The following is a 14,970-nucleotide window of genomic DNA, read 5'->3' on the forward strand; positions in this document are numbered from 1 at the left end:
GGAGTATGTTAAGCCTCTAGACTGCCAGCAGGTTCCTCTCTTGACCTTTCTGACACATTTCCTAGGCACTGCCTCTCAGTCAGCTACCTCTCTCCAAAATGGGGCTCCTCAACCCACCTGCCACAGTCCTCCAGGACCAGCACTGACCCCTGAAATACCTCAGTTACATAAAAACACCCCTCTTCCACATTAAAGATGTAAAGCATCTGCTTACAGTTAAACTCTGTCAGGGGCATGCAGCGGTTGTGAAGCAATCAACACAAACATGCCCTCTTTGCACAAAACTAATACCTTTATGCTTTCTTATACTTAATCATGTAAAGCATAGGTCGTACAAAACAAACATCTGAAACAGCAATACCCCTTACTTTCTATCACACTCTTTGCTTGCGAGTCCTTGGGGAACCATCTAGGGTGCACAGAGGTTTGGGGGGCCTGGGGCAAAATCTGAAACTGAATCCCTCCACCGTTAAAAAAAAGAAAAAATCATCATGGAGGCCTAAGTTCCCTCTAAGCTGCGTGGCTGCGCAGCTGCCCATTAAGCCCCACGCAGGCGCTCAGGGCTGCAGCGGGGAGAGATGCCTCTTCCCCAGTACGGACCTGCCATGGTCAGGAGAGGCGCCTCTCCCAACCGACACCAGCATGGACCTGCCACAACAGCCCAGGCCAAGCCCAGGCCCAGTGGAGCTGCCGGGGAGACGAGCCCCTCCCTCAAGCCAGCCCAGCTCCACCAAAGCTGCTGTGGCTGGGGAGAGGCACCTCCCTGAGCTGCTGTGGCAAGAGAGGGCTGGGGGGAGTTCTCACTCCCCACCACAGCCCCGGGGCAGCCTGCACCCCAAACCCTTCATCCCTGGCCCCACCCCCAACCAGAGCCTGCACTCTCCTGTACTCCAACCCTCTGTCCCACCCTCCACACCCTGAACCCCTCATCCCCAGCCCCTCCCCAGAGCCCAAACCCGAACCCCTCGGCCCTACATTCATGAATTTTGTTATGTGCACCAATATGGAGGTGATGCGTCACACATCAACTCCATATTGGTGCAAATAATAAAATTCATTCCGCACATGGATGTAAAAAATTAGAGGGAACACTGATGGAGACCAAAGAGGCCTCAACGGGACAGGGGAGGGTGTCTTGGAAATCGAGCCTGCCCACCACTCATCCACAGCGGCAGCTTCTGTCCTATAGGGTTGGACCCAGCTCCCCACTCTGGCCACTGCACCTAGTGCAAAGGGTTGCGATGGCCACTCGAGTTTGGCCTAGGCAGGCCAAATTTGAGTGGTGTTGTGACCCCGTGTGCTAGATCACAGTACCACACACTCAAATTCCCTGGGTATGGGGGCCCTCTCAAATGGGCGTCAGGCCCGTGTGTCACCCTCACAGGGCAGTGGGCTGGAGCCTGGTGGTGTGTGGGGGCCCAGGCTCCCCTACACATCAAAGGGCTTAAGTCCTGCCTATTAGGCAAGACTTCCCACAAGCAAAGACCATCACACACTCATGAAAAGCAGCATCACTTGCCCCATAACCTCAGCCATGCTGAAGACAATGCCATCAACAGCCTCAAGAACAACTCTGATATCATAATCAAAAAGGCTGACAAAGGAGGTGCTGTCATCATCATGAATAAGTTGGAATATGAACAAGAGGCTGCTAGGCAGCTCTCTAACTCCACATTCTACAGGCCATTATCCTCTGATCCCACTGAGCTTTACCAAATGAAACCACACCATCTGCTCCAGAAACTCCCTGAAAAAGCACAGGAAGAGATCTGTACAGATACATGCCTAGAACCCCGACCAGGGGTATTCTATTTGCTACCCAAGATCCATAAACCTGGAAATCCTGGACACCCCATCATCTCAGGCATTGGCACCCTAACAGCAGGATTGTCTGACTATGTGGACTTTCTCCTCAGGCCCTACGCTACCAGCACTCCCAGCTATCTTCGAGACACCACTGACTTCCTGAGGAAACTACAATCCATCAGTGATCTTCCAGAAAACACCATCCTGGCCACTATGGATGTAGAAGCCCTCTACACCAACATTCCACACAAAGATGGACTACAAGCCATCAGGAACAGTATCCCCGATAATGTCACAGCAAACCTGGTGGCTGAACTTTGTGATTTTGTCCTCACCCACAACTATTTCACATTTGGGGACAATATATACCTTCAAGTCAGTGGCACTGCTATGGGTACCCACATGGCCCCACAGTATGCCAACATTTTTATGGCTGACTTAGAACAACGCTTCCTTAGCTCTCGTTCCCTAACGCCCCTACTCTACTTACACTACATTGATGACATCTTCATCATCTGCACCCTTGAAAAAGAAGCCCTTGAGGAATTCCACCATGATTTCAACAATTTCCATCCCACCATCAACCTGACCCTGGACCAGTCCACACAAGTGGTCCATTTCCTAGACACTACTGTGCTAATAAGCAATGGTCACATAAACACCACCCTATACCGGAAACCTATTGACCGCTATACTTACCTACATGCCTCCAGCTTCCATCCAAGACACACCACACGATCCATTGTCTATAGCCAAGCTCTAAGATACAACCGCATTTGTTCCAATCCCTCAGACAGAGACAAACACATACAAGATCTCTGTAAAACATTCTTAAAACTACAATACCCACCTGCTGATGTGAAAAAACAGATTGACAGAGCCAGAAGAGTACCCAGAAGTCACCTACTACAGGACAGGCCCAACAAAGAAAATAACAGAACGCCACTAGCCGTCACCTTCACCCCCCAACTAAAACCTCTCCAGCGCATCATCAAAGATTTACAACCTATCCTGAAAAATGATCCCTCACTCTCACAGATCTTGGGAGACAGACCTGTCCTTGCTTACAGACAGACCCCTAACCTGAAGCCAATACTCACCAGCAACCACACACCACACAACAAAACACTAACCCAGGAACCTATCCTTGCAACAAAGCCCAATGCCAACTCTGTCCACATATCTATTCAAGTGACACCATCACTGGACCTAATCACATCGCCACGCCATCAGGGGCTCGTTCACCTGCACATCTACCAATGTGATATATGCCATCATGTGCCAGCAATGCCCCTCTGCCATGTACATTGGCCAAATCGGACAATCTCTACGCAAAAGAATAAATGGATACAAATCTGACATCACGAATCATAACATTCAAAAACCAGTAGGAGAACACTTCAACCTCTCTAATCACTCAGTGACAGAGGTTAAGGTGGCAATTTTGCAACAGAAAAGCTTCAAAAACAGACTCCAAGGAGAAGCTGCTGAACTTGAATTAATATGCAAACTAGATACCATTAACTCAGGTTTGAACAGAGACTGGGAATGGCTCGTTCATTACACTAATTGAATCTATTTCCCCATGTTAAAGTATCCTCACACCTTCGTGTCAACCGTCTGAAATGGGCCATCTTGATTATCATTTCAAAAGTTTTTCTCCCCTGCTGATAATAGCTTCTCTTAATTAATTAGCCTCTTACAGTTGGTATGGGTACTTCCACCTTTTCATGTTCTCTGTATGTATAAATATCTTCTTACTGTATGTTCCATTCTATGCATCCGATGAAGTGGGCTGTAGCCCAGGAAAGCTTATGCTCAAATAAATGTGTTAGTCTCTAAGGTGCCAGAAGTACTCCTGTTCTTTTTACTCATGACATTGCAGATTTTCATATTACAATTTCACAATATCAGTCAGAATTCATAAGTTGCACAAATATAGCTCCAATTCTTCACCCTTGATGCCAAGTACAAACCCACCTGAAACCAGTAGGTAGGTACTCAGCATGGCTAAGTCTTGCTGCTGCTGTCAGTGCTACCGTGGCTATATTACTATTGATGCCTGCGCTACCTCTCAAGTCAGCCGATCTGCATTATAGAACCCAGGGCTCGAGCCTCAACGCTGATTCTTAACTCTACACTGAGAATTTTTTTAACCCAGGCTAGAAACTGGGGCTCTGGATGCCACACTGCAGCACTAAGACCCAAGTCAAACCAACCATATTCAAGACTTCCTAGCTCCCTCCCAAAACGTGGCTGCTCTAGCCCTTTGACCTGCGTGCACTGTGGGAAAATTTACTGACCACCCTGCACTTTACAGCAATTTTGAACAGCCTGCCAACACATCCTGTGGAGCGACATGGAGGAAGCCCCTTTTCAAGTTCTCTTGCTTGCACTTTCATTCCTGTGTCGGAAAACGGGCAGAGTTTCCATGAGGCACTGGTGGACATTTCAGCAACTGCCTTCTGACCCGCCAAAGACACCTAACAGAGCTTCAGATGGCGGAGGAGAGGAAGTTCAAAAGCTGTATAGCTAACTATGTGGGGAAAAGATCAATACTTTTTTCATACCATGCTTCCAGGGACTTCTCCAAAGCCTTCAGCAATCTTGCATCAAAACTTTCAAACTTCATATTCATGGCAACTACAGTCGTTGGAAATAACTTTAAGCCACAATGACAACATTGAGGCTGAAAATTCAAATGATATCTTAATTGTGTGATAAACTTAATTATAATTATGAAATGTTGCCGACGTATTGGGCTGAAAACTAATCAACGTGTTTCTCACAACCTAGCTGAGTCCCCCTCTCTGGAAGGACACCATTCAGTTGTGAGTGGACCGAACTGCTGGATCCCCTATGTGGTATGGAGAGAGCATCACTCTTCCTCACTCTGGGTCTCTCAGGCACAGTCCCAAGTGCAGACCTGTGTCTACGCCCCTTCTTTGGCATGCAGAGCTCCTTAACCCTCCTGAGCCCCCAGTTGCTTACACATGTTCTGTTAGAGTTCTATCTCGTTGCAGGCAATATGAGTTTCTTGATTAACCCCTTCAGGGGCAGCATGGCAGGCAAGGAAGGCTTAAAGGAATTTCTTAACCACAGGCACTTTTCTTTTAAATAGCACAAGAGAGTTATAGATCTTTGGGAACACAACACACTCCCCTCATGTCAGATCTCACCCCTCCTGTGAGTCGTGGGTTTGGCCAGCACCCATCGGCTAGGCAGCCTTTTTGCCTTCTCTCTCCTTAGCTTGGCCTTTTTGCATGGGGTGGTGATCTGGCTCCCTTTCACAGAGAGCATTCCCCTTACAAAAAGTAATTTTCCCACTGTTGATATTCACTCCTTCTTGTCAACTATTGGGAATGGGCCACACCCACCCTGATGGAATTGGCCTCATTAGCACTGACCTCCCCACTTGGTAAGGCAAGTCCCATCTTTTCATGTGCTGTATATTTATACTTGCTTACTGTATTTTTCACTCAATGCATCTGATGAAGTGAATTATAGCCCACGAAAGCTTATGCCCAAATAAATGTTAGTTTTTAAGATGTCACAAGGACTCCTCCTTGTTTTTTCTTTAAACATAGTCTTTGATCCTTTAGGCTGCATACCCAGGCTGAACAACATCTGCCCCTTTCCCACAGCCAGGTTTCGGTACACAGTTCATTGTTCTTGTGGATGGGCTGGTAGTTAACAGACAATCACAGCTGATGGCCCTAGATTGCTCTGTCACAGCTTCTAATGCATACACAGGGAAAAGGCTACCAATACCCCACTACAAAATGAATGCACTAACACACAAGGAAGGCTGCAATACAACATAAGGGTCACACTCCAACATGAAGGTTACAATACATAGCGGAGCTCCTGAAAGAAAACAGTGCTCTAAAAACAAACGGGGGCTCGTAAGCTGATACAGACATATCCAACTACGTCACAGTACCAACATCAAGGCATACTGCCACCACCATGAACACACTGGAACCTTGGGCACACATTCCAGAACTAGGATCCACATCCACTAAGCCACTGGAATCTCCAGCACACCAATGCAACACCTATGCTACTTGTGTACAGTCAGGGTATCAATCTTTCAATCTAAGGTGACAATGTTTTTTAGTCACCACACTATTTCCCATATCCTTATAGTACAATAAGGAGCATATTATACAGTGTTCTCCAATTTTCACAAAGTGAAGACTGGAAAATAAAGAAAGGTTTCAGGTTTTCTTTTAAAGTGTATTGCCAACCTGGCATCTAAAAGGGAAAAAAAAGCCAAGTAAGTAAATTATTTTACACTTCATTTTTTAAAAATCTGAATGTAATACTGGATATGCTCACTATTAATTTCCTTATTCCAGGTAAATTCTTTCTTCCAAAACATCTTTTTATAGTTCTTTACTAAATTATTGCATTTTCTCCTGACTTATTCAAATCAAGCCAATTATTTTCAAAGCCAGTTTAGACACATTTACTGAAGTGTTTGCCATAGTAAAAAAAAAACCAAATCTAAAGAATATTAAATAAAATGGAAATACGGGGGCCAATCTCTCAGACTTTAATGGAGCTATTTGCAGTAGCAAGCTCTTTGTTGAACGGTATTTGTATGATTGGGCTCGTAAAGAGAGATCTACAATGTAATAATAAGGTTTGTATCTGAGAATAGCAAAGTTGATATAACAATACTGCTACTAAAGCCCACCTGATCATAGCTATCAAATTTCTTCTCCAAGTAACCATCTACCGTTCATGGTAAAGAGAGATTTCTATCACAGTAGTCAACCCAAGTTACAAATATTGACTAAGGCTTTGTTTTTGTTTTTTAAATCAAGTAAACCCAGCATCATTGATGACATCAAATGTGTGTTACCTCTTGATAGTGTGATGACAAAGACAGGTAAACTGTGGAGTATCCCAGAAAATGGGTACATGGAAATGAAATGCTGAATCACTGACAGACTGAGAAGTCTCCCTGTCATTCCACAGATTAGTATTATTGTAACAAACGAGCAACCAAAGGCTCCAAACAGGAAAGTACAAAACCAGACAAACTGAAATCAGTAGGCTGCTAAAAGTTGTCTTGGTTCTTTCACGACTATCATTTCTGCATTTTAAATTAATATCTAGCATGCATTCTACATCAGAAAGAATATATAGCTACTATCACAAAAGAGGTGTTTATTAATGAATAGTAATAATAACAACGATCTTCAGCTATACATCTTGAGATGCTTTTAAAAGAAAGGTGTTACCAATATTCCCATTTTAAATGGGGAAACTGAGGTGCACAAGAGTTAAGTGACTTCACACAGGAAGTAAGGTGTAGAGCAGACTCTAGGGCTCCAATTCTGCAGACATTTATGCACATGTTTAATTTTACTACTGTGAGTAATCCTATTAAAATGAATGGGCCAACAGAAACATTTCCACAATTTGCTTTTAAAAATTCAATTAAAATTTAGTTTTTAAATGTACACCACTTTGGAGTATTTGATACCCAAATATTACAGCATTAAGAATTTGAAACTGAAACTGATTATAAACAAAAGTGAAACTAACTGTGCTGATTTTCATTGTCCCAACAGAGAAATAAACAAGGAAATTAAAAAAAAAACCAGTGACCATTAAACTGCATTTCAATTTCATCATTTATTCATCTAATGTAATATATACTTACATAATATATAATTTTTAATTTCAAAGTAACCTAAATGATTCAAAAATCTTGTTAGAGTTCTCTTTCCACTATACAATAACTAGTCTGTACCCTTCCTGAAGAATCCAAGTATAGGATAATTCATAAAAGCAATGATGATTCTGTTTCTTTTTAACATAACGTCCCCTATCAAGCTCAACCATATACATTCATTTGAATGTCAAATATCTTTACTCTTTGCTAAATGTCATACTTGGGCTTTAAGTAATTATTTTCAATTTATGCATAAAACTTAATTAAAATAATTTTGAGGGGGAAAGACTGCAATATGCCCAAGCAATCTGCATATATGTACTCTCCAGTTTAAAAAATTAAGACTCTTTCATGTGTCCCATTAGCCCCCAATAAAAACACATTAATGGCTCAATCCCACAAGCACAGCTGTGAAGCAGTGAGCGCTCTCAACTCCCACTATCTTTACACACAAAACCATTTTCAGTCACTTTCACAAATTTAACCAAATCCTTTTTGATTAAAGTATTTCCAATGAAGACAATGGAACTACTTGAATGCAACTTCACTGTAAACTGATTTACAGTATATTCATTGTAAGTGCTGATGAAGATAGTTTTAACAATATCCACAAAACTATTTCTTTAAGATGGCAGGCTACTAGGTCATGTCACTTTTAAAAATACATATCCCACTAACTGAGTTATGTGACCAACAGAAACTATAAGCAGAAATGTGACTCGACCCCCAACAGTAGAACATTCTGTCAGCCTTCCACAACATGACTGAAATGTGGGCCATCTGTTACTATGGAAGTACTGCAATATGAGTAAATAAGGCAACATTCTCCAGATTAAAACTTCTATGCATCTTTTCTTACTTTTCTTTTTCTCCCTCCACCCATCTTTTTCCACACACTTTCTTTCTACTACTTTTTTCTTTTTCAACTTTTTTATATTCTCTGGTCTCTTGCTGTTGGGTCTCTCTCATTCTGTTTCTTGGTTTATCTTTCCTTAATTAATACTTTCTGTTTTCAGGCCACAGTAGCATCCTATTTTCATGCTGTCTCTCACTTTCCTCTGTTTTCTCTATCACCTTCCACCTACCCTGCTATCTCCTTCCTGCTCCACTTCTCCCTGACCCAGACACGACCTTATCCCTTGTATCTACACCTTTCACTTCAATTTAGCCGGCTAGGGCCTTGTCTAGACTAAAATAAATGGTGTATTTTGTTTGTTTAATATTAGTTAACACATTTTTTAAAAATTCATGTTTAAAATACAACTTGCCCTGGCCACATGTGTTAGCTAGTTGAAATGGGAGCCTAAAGTGGACCTGGCCAGATAACTGAGGTAAAAACTGTTAACACAAATCTATACTAAGGAAAAGGACATGCTATATCTCTGGAACTTATATGGCCCCCATTACAGTAGCACCCAAGCACATTGCAATCTTTAACATATTTTAGCCTCACACCACCACTGTGAGGTAGGGAAGTACTATTACAGATAGTGATCTGAGGCATACAAAGATGAACTAACTTGCCCAAGGCCCAAGGTCACAAAAGAAGTCTGTGGTGGGGCAGGAAACTGAAGCCAGAACTCTGGGCTTGTACCCTTGTACGGCTTGTACTGGACCATCGTTCTTCTCTAAGGATTAGATAATAGCGTAATAAGGTCATAGCCTCTTTTCCCAAACTAGACAACTCCTGTGATATCTCTCACTTTCCCCTTTCCTTCGTCTTCTATTGCCACATCCCTTCCCCATTCCTCTCCCAGTCTCTCTTATCTTTCCTTCTTTCATCCTAACAAGAGGATACCATCCAGAGATAGAACAGCCATTTTACTTTGGCTATAGCCTTTCCCTTGGTAACAGAATACAGAACTTTGGAGTTGTGCCCACCCGTATGGTGAAAGAGTTTTCCCATGTCTACTTTTGAAATCAGTGTGAAAATAAACCAAGCTATAATCTCTATGTGATGTAAATACTCAAAAGAGAACACAAGAATAAAAGCTGGTAGAGCCTGGAATTTTGTATGTGAACTAGCAGCAAATATTGTGCATAATACCTTTCAAGTTCAACCTAAGTCCCTACATAAAATATGCTTGTGGCCCAAGTCAATCGATACTGTACAGAAGTCTACAATGCAAATCACCAACTATACTTACAGACAACTATTACAATTACAAATCCTAACGAATCAACAGCATGCGCCGTAATCATTGTTAAATAAGGAGACCCTCCCCTGTGCTGGGTTTGGCAATTACTACTTGTATAAATGAAGAGCTGAAAAAGCGTTAAGGGAAAAGTGATATTGCATCTGATTGAACGTATGTTTTGTTTTGGATGAGTTCATGTATGTGCTGCACATCCAGAACAACCTTCACAAAGTGGCCACAAAAATGGAGAAAGAAGAAGAAATAATTTACTTTATCAAATGCACTGGACTAAAGCCAACAAAATAGAGACTCAATCACCAGAAAAAAAGACCTCCAAATTCAATAGTGTTCTACCTATGATGTATTATGTTTAAATACTACCATACAAACATTCATGTATGTATTTACAAAGTTAGCCATCATTTTTAAAAAAAGTTTATTATATTAGTTAGCAGGTTTCTTTAATTTCTTGCATGTAGAATCTGTGGACATGCTGACTTTTGGTTCACACAAGAGCACAAATGTCCTACCAAAGCTGTATGTTCCACAAGTAACTTTTTTTAAATATCAGAGCTTGTTTGGTAAAACTGTTCAAGGAGGCCAGAATAAGTGACTACAAACTCCATGAACTCTGCTAATTCATTCTTGGTTCAAAGCAAAATGTTTAATCATGGTGTTTGAGAATCATACTATCATTTTAAAAATCAGATTCCTTTCTTCCTTTTGACATTTTGTTTTAGGAATTTTATAGCTCCAGACAAATATGAATTGCACAGCAAGACATTTGCTTTACATTTACTAACTGATTATACTGGGAAAAACAAAACGTATAAAGTATACATGTATATTAACAGTGGAACATAAATGAAGTTTCTTTCTCAGGGAACTGATCTAAAGTCCATTGAAGTCAATTAAGCTGACTTCAATGGGCTACAGATCAGCCTATAATAAATAGATAAATCATATTTAAAATCATGTACATACCTTTAACTGATTCTAAAAAGGTACCACCAACAGTTGTTCCTCTCACTACATTAGGCAGTTAGTGATAACTAATGTTTACAAACATTTAGCATCTTCTTTTCATTCTCAGTTAGGTTTAGAATCTTTCCAAATTTACCGATAGTGAGCTAAATCATGCATGCTTTGTTTACACAAGTGACCCCCTTAAGTCAATGGAACCCACTACGTAAGTAACACAAGCAGAATTTGGTGCCTTGATTATTAAATCCAGTAAGACCATTTTATATTACATTTCTCTTGGTTCAAACACCAATGTTGACACTGACCACAGTCATCTTTAATTTCTAGATTTCAATTCTACAGTTTTGAGGTTGTTTCTTGAATTGACAAGCTATTTGAGCTTGCTCCTGATTGCCCTGAAGTATTATGACTTCAGTGGGAGCAGAACAGTACAGTTAGCACTAGACCTTGAGCTCTTCCATGTTCCCTTTTTCGTTTTTACATTAAACGACCAAGGCAATATATGTATAACAAAACCAAAATACAAGCCTTGATCTTGCTCCCGCTCCCATTAATATCAATGACAAAGCTCCCATTGACTTCTGTGGCTTAGGACTGGGCCCTCCCTATGAATACATTCTTATTTCTTGCTAATGAAATGTCTTGTTTTTCCATTAGTGGCAAATCATGTGGCTTAAGACTAAATATTTCTCACTGTCAAGAAAGCTACAGATAGGATATTTCTGCTGGTAAACAAAAGCTCACCAAGGGCTCAATCTTATCAGGCTCCGAACACCTCCTGCAAGGTGCTAAGCAGCCTCAGTCAATGCCACTAAAAATCAATCGAAATTAGCACCCTAAGGATCACATCCTGCTCACATTAAAGTCAATGAAAGTTTTGCATCTGACTTCATTGAGAGCAGGTCTGGGTCTCAATTCTCCCTCAGTAATATATGGACAAAGAAGAGAAGGTAAGGACTCAGCCTCACTTCTGCTTCTACTTAAAGTCAAATGAGAGATTTCTCAATAGTTTCAACAAAATCAGGTCTCTATTTAACACCACATCATAACTAGTTGACAATAGGCCCAAACCTTAGTCAAGTGATAACCCTTACTCGTGTGAGTAATCCCACTGAAACCCAAAACTACCTGTGTGAATAAGGGTTACAGAGTTGTTCTAATAATTCCTTCAATATTACTGATACTCTGAATAAGATTACTACTAAATTAGATCCTACAAAAGAAAATTAAGAAACTGAGTCACTTTGAGAATGGTGAAGGGTTTTGAGAGTTAGTTTACATTTTGATATTTTAAATAATGTCATCGAAGAAAGAAACATGCAAAATGAGTTTATAGTTTGATTTGGAGACAACGGCTAGAGTAATTAACTATGGTATAAACTATGTGAACACTCTTGTACTCTGTATCAAAGAACCACTCCCAACAAGGCATAACAGGCATCTTGCAATCTGAATTTATAAATCATTAAATGGTTTAGCACCTAGAAATTATTGTAGCCAATAATTTTTCGGTATTGAGATGAGATTTGTCCCATCCAAAGTTTGATACTCAAAGGTATTGTTTTCTCTTTTGGTGCAAGTATTTGGAGCACTTTTTCCAAGCTATTACTTTAAAAAACAACATCTTTTTAAAAGCAATAACCCAGTTGTCATTTTTACAGATCTATAAATTGCTGTATGCTTAATTCCTGGATACCAGCCTGATATGCTATTTGACCAATTTCAATTCAGTTGTGTAAATATTTGGTAAATTGATGTATTTTGTGCGCCGTTATTTTTATTTTGTAATCACGCCATATCTTCTGTCTAGTGAAAGGGGCCATTTGGCAAATACTGACTGATAACTTGCAGTCCAAACTGCATGGGTATTTTTAAGAGATAATAATTCTAAAAATGTTTTATTTTTTTATGGCAAGATGCCAAAAAAAAGGAAAGAAAACATACTATTGCATTTGGCTTAGTATTGAGTTCCAAATTTTAAAGAAACAGTTTTTGGATATGTACATGGTCATTAAAGCAACAACATACAGAATGATGTTATCAAATTTTAAACATACATACACAATTTTCCACATACTGACCATCTCTATACCTGCTTACTACAAATAGCCATGAAATTTCTATCTAAACATTAAGCTTTAAGGTCATGACAGTGTCCTGCTCAGAGTACTGTCCTATCCTATTATTTTACTGCATCACAGAGACGGGGTACACATTAGCACAGACTTCACTCTCTTCCCTTGGCTTTCCTGTACAAGGGGGTACAGTGCAATATGCAAACATCAAAAGAAGCAGCACCCACAAATCCCTTGGTCACCCACTACTAGACACAGACTAACCCCATAGGTTAGGAAAAAGGCTCCCAGCTCAAGTGCCTTAGGGGGTCCGGGTCTGGGGGTGAAGCAGGAGCAGAATGCGAGGCGCACGCATGGAAAGCTGCAGCGTGGAGCCTTTGCAGCTCACCTGGGAGTTGCAGCTGCTGCTGCTGCTGCAGCCCGGCCACAGCCCGCTGCCATTTGTTGCTTGTATTCTGAGGGAGCTGCAGCCCGATCATTTAGAAACAGCCTTTCCTCATCATCACAACCATCACCGCCTGCTTCATGCTTCGTAGCAACTGGTCCTGGTAGGTTTCAAAGTGGAAAAATCCCAAGGCAACACAAACAGCTTCTTCCCATCTCTCTCTCTCTTTCCCCATGCACCATCCTCAGCTTCCACTGCCAGTTGCACGCGCCTCTCTCACTTCACTTGGCTCACTCATCGCCACTTGAATGCTGATCAGCTTGACACTCTGCAACCCCTGTGTGCCACCAGCTTGCAAAAAATGTAACAAGACACGCCTTGAAAATGCTCGGGGGGGGGGGATCTCTTCTTGCTCCAAGGCCGGTGATGGGGAGTACCCCTAGTTCCTGCAGACTCCGCTCCTTTATTCAGCCCCACCCCACCCTTTCAGCCCACCTACCGCCTTCGGGCCCTTCCGGGGAGTTTCTACCCGCAGCCCCAGCTAGCTCTGGGAAGCAGCAGGGCTCCGGCCCGGCTGCAGCAGGGCTGGCCGGGATTCCCGCTGGAGACGCGCGGATGGCTAGTTAGGTGGCCCGCAGAGCTGCAAGCTGCACTAGTCGGCCGGCGGGTGTCTGACTCCACCTGCTCCTCTCCCCAGAGCCTTTCACTCCAGGTGGGGGGATGTGCCCTCATCAGCCCTCCCAGGACACGCTCTCCTGCCCTCTTCCCCTCCCCCCCAGCCGCTGCTAGAGCTGGGGGGAGGGGGCTGCAGCCCACCCACTCCCACAGCCCCGGGCTTCGCTCTTCTCCCCTCGAGACCAACTCCCGGAGTTGCTCTTCGCGCCCCCCCCCCTCCTCCCCGCTTAGCTACCCAGCCCCCCTCCCCCGCCCAAGCCTGCCGGTCACAGAGCCCTGCTCCCTGCTATTGCCCCCTTCCCCCGACACAGCCCCCAGCATCCTCCCCGGCTCACAAGGGAGCAGCCCGGTTGCAGCCTCCCCAGGCTCGCCTGGCTGCTACTGGTGGAGACCAATCGAGCCCTGCTAGCCCTTGGCGAGGCCAGCTCCATTTCCCTGCAGCGTCCCCCTGCCCCTCCCAGCCCTGAGCATCCAGCCTCCCCCAGGAGCTCGCCCGCCCCCCGGAGTTGGGGCAGGGCTCGGCCACATCCAATTAAGAACTAAACAGAAAGGGGAAGCGGGGGGGAAGCGGGGCCAGCGGGCGCAGCGAGCCGAGCCGAGCCTGCCTGCAAAAGTTCCCGGAGTTGCATTGCGAGCGCCCCCGCGCGCCGCGTGCCCGGGACAGGGCAAAGGGCGCTCGGGAGCCGGCGGGCAGCCAGGCGGGGCAATGCAACAGGCGGCGGCGGCGGCGCCTTACCTCGCCTGGCGCGTCCGGTGCCTGCCCAGCCGCGGCTCCATCGGGGCGGCGGCGAGCCGGGATGCAAGGGCCGCGCACGGACTGTCCCCGCGGCGCGGCCCCCTCAGCCGGCCGGCGAGAGGGGCAATGCGGGCAGCAGCCGCGCTGGCATCTTGAAGGGCGGGGAGCTGCCACCGCCTGCGGGCGAGCGAGGGAGCGAGCCGAGGGCTGCTGCAGAGCCCGGAGCCGGCGGCGGCGATGGAGAGGAGCCTGCCTCCCAGGCTGCGGGCGGCACGCGCTGCTTGCCCCCGCCTGCCACATGCCAGCGCCCGGCTGGCTTTGGGGGGTGGGGTTTGCTGGTCCAGGCTCCGGGGTGATCGGGGTGCCAGGAGCGCCCCCTGCGGCTCCCCAGGACCGTGCCAGCCTCCACCGCAGCCCGCGCCGGGAATCACCTCCTCTGGTTCCCCCGGGGGAGGGGAAGGGTTTCCCCGCTAACCTCACGG

At 44.3% G+C, this 14,970-nt stretch overlaps 1 protein-coding gene across 2 annotated transcripts in view; it reads right to left on the reverse strand.

The window, feature by feature from the left end:
• The window catches only part of LRRC3B (leucine rich repeat containing 3B), a 54,910-nt gene extending 40,405 nt beyond the window's left edge, over positions 1-14,505 (reverse strand). Inside the window, exon 1 of one of the 2 annotated variants that reach the window (XM_045007293.1) lies at positions 14,489-14,505. The gene's annotated coding sequence lies outside the window, so the exon portion shown is untranslated. Of the gene's footprint in view, positions 1-13,080; positions 13,512-14,488 lie in introns of those variants that run through there. The other variant, XM_045007290.1, reaches the window with a different exon arrangement.
• Between the last annotated feature and the right edge of the window lie 465 nt (positions 14,506-14,970).

This window comes from Mauremys mutica, chromosome 2, assembly GCF_020497125.1.
Source record: "Mauremys mutica isolate MM-2020 ecotype Southern chromosome 2, ASM2049712v1, whole genome shotgun sequence".
NCBI classification, from domain to species: domain Eukaryota; kingdom Metazoa; phylum Chordata; order Testudines; family Geoemydidae; genus Mauremys; species Mauremys mutica.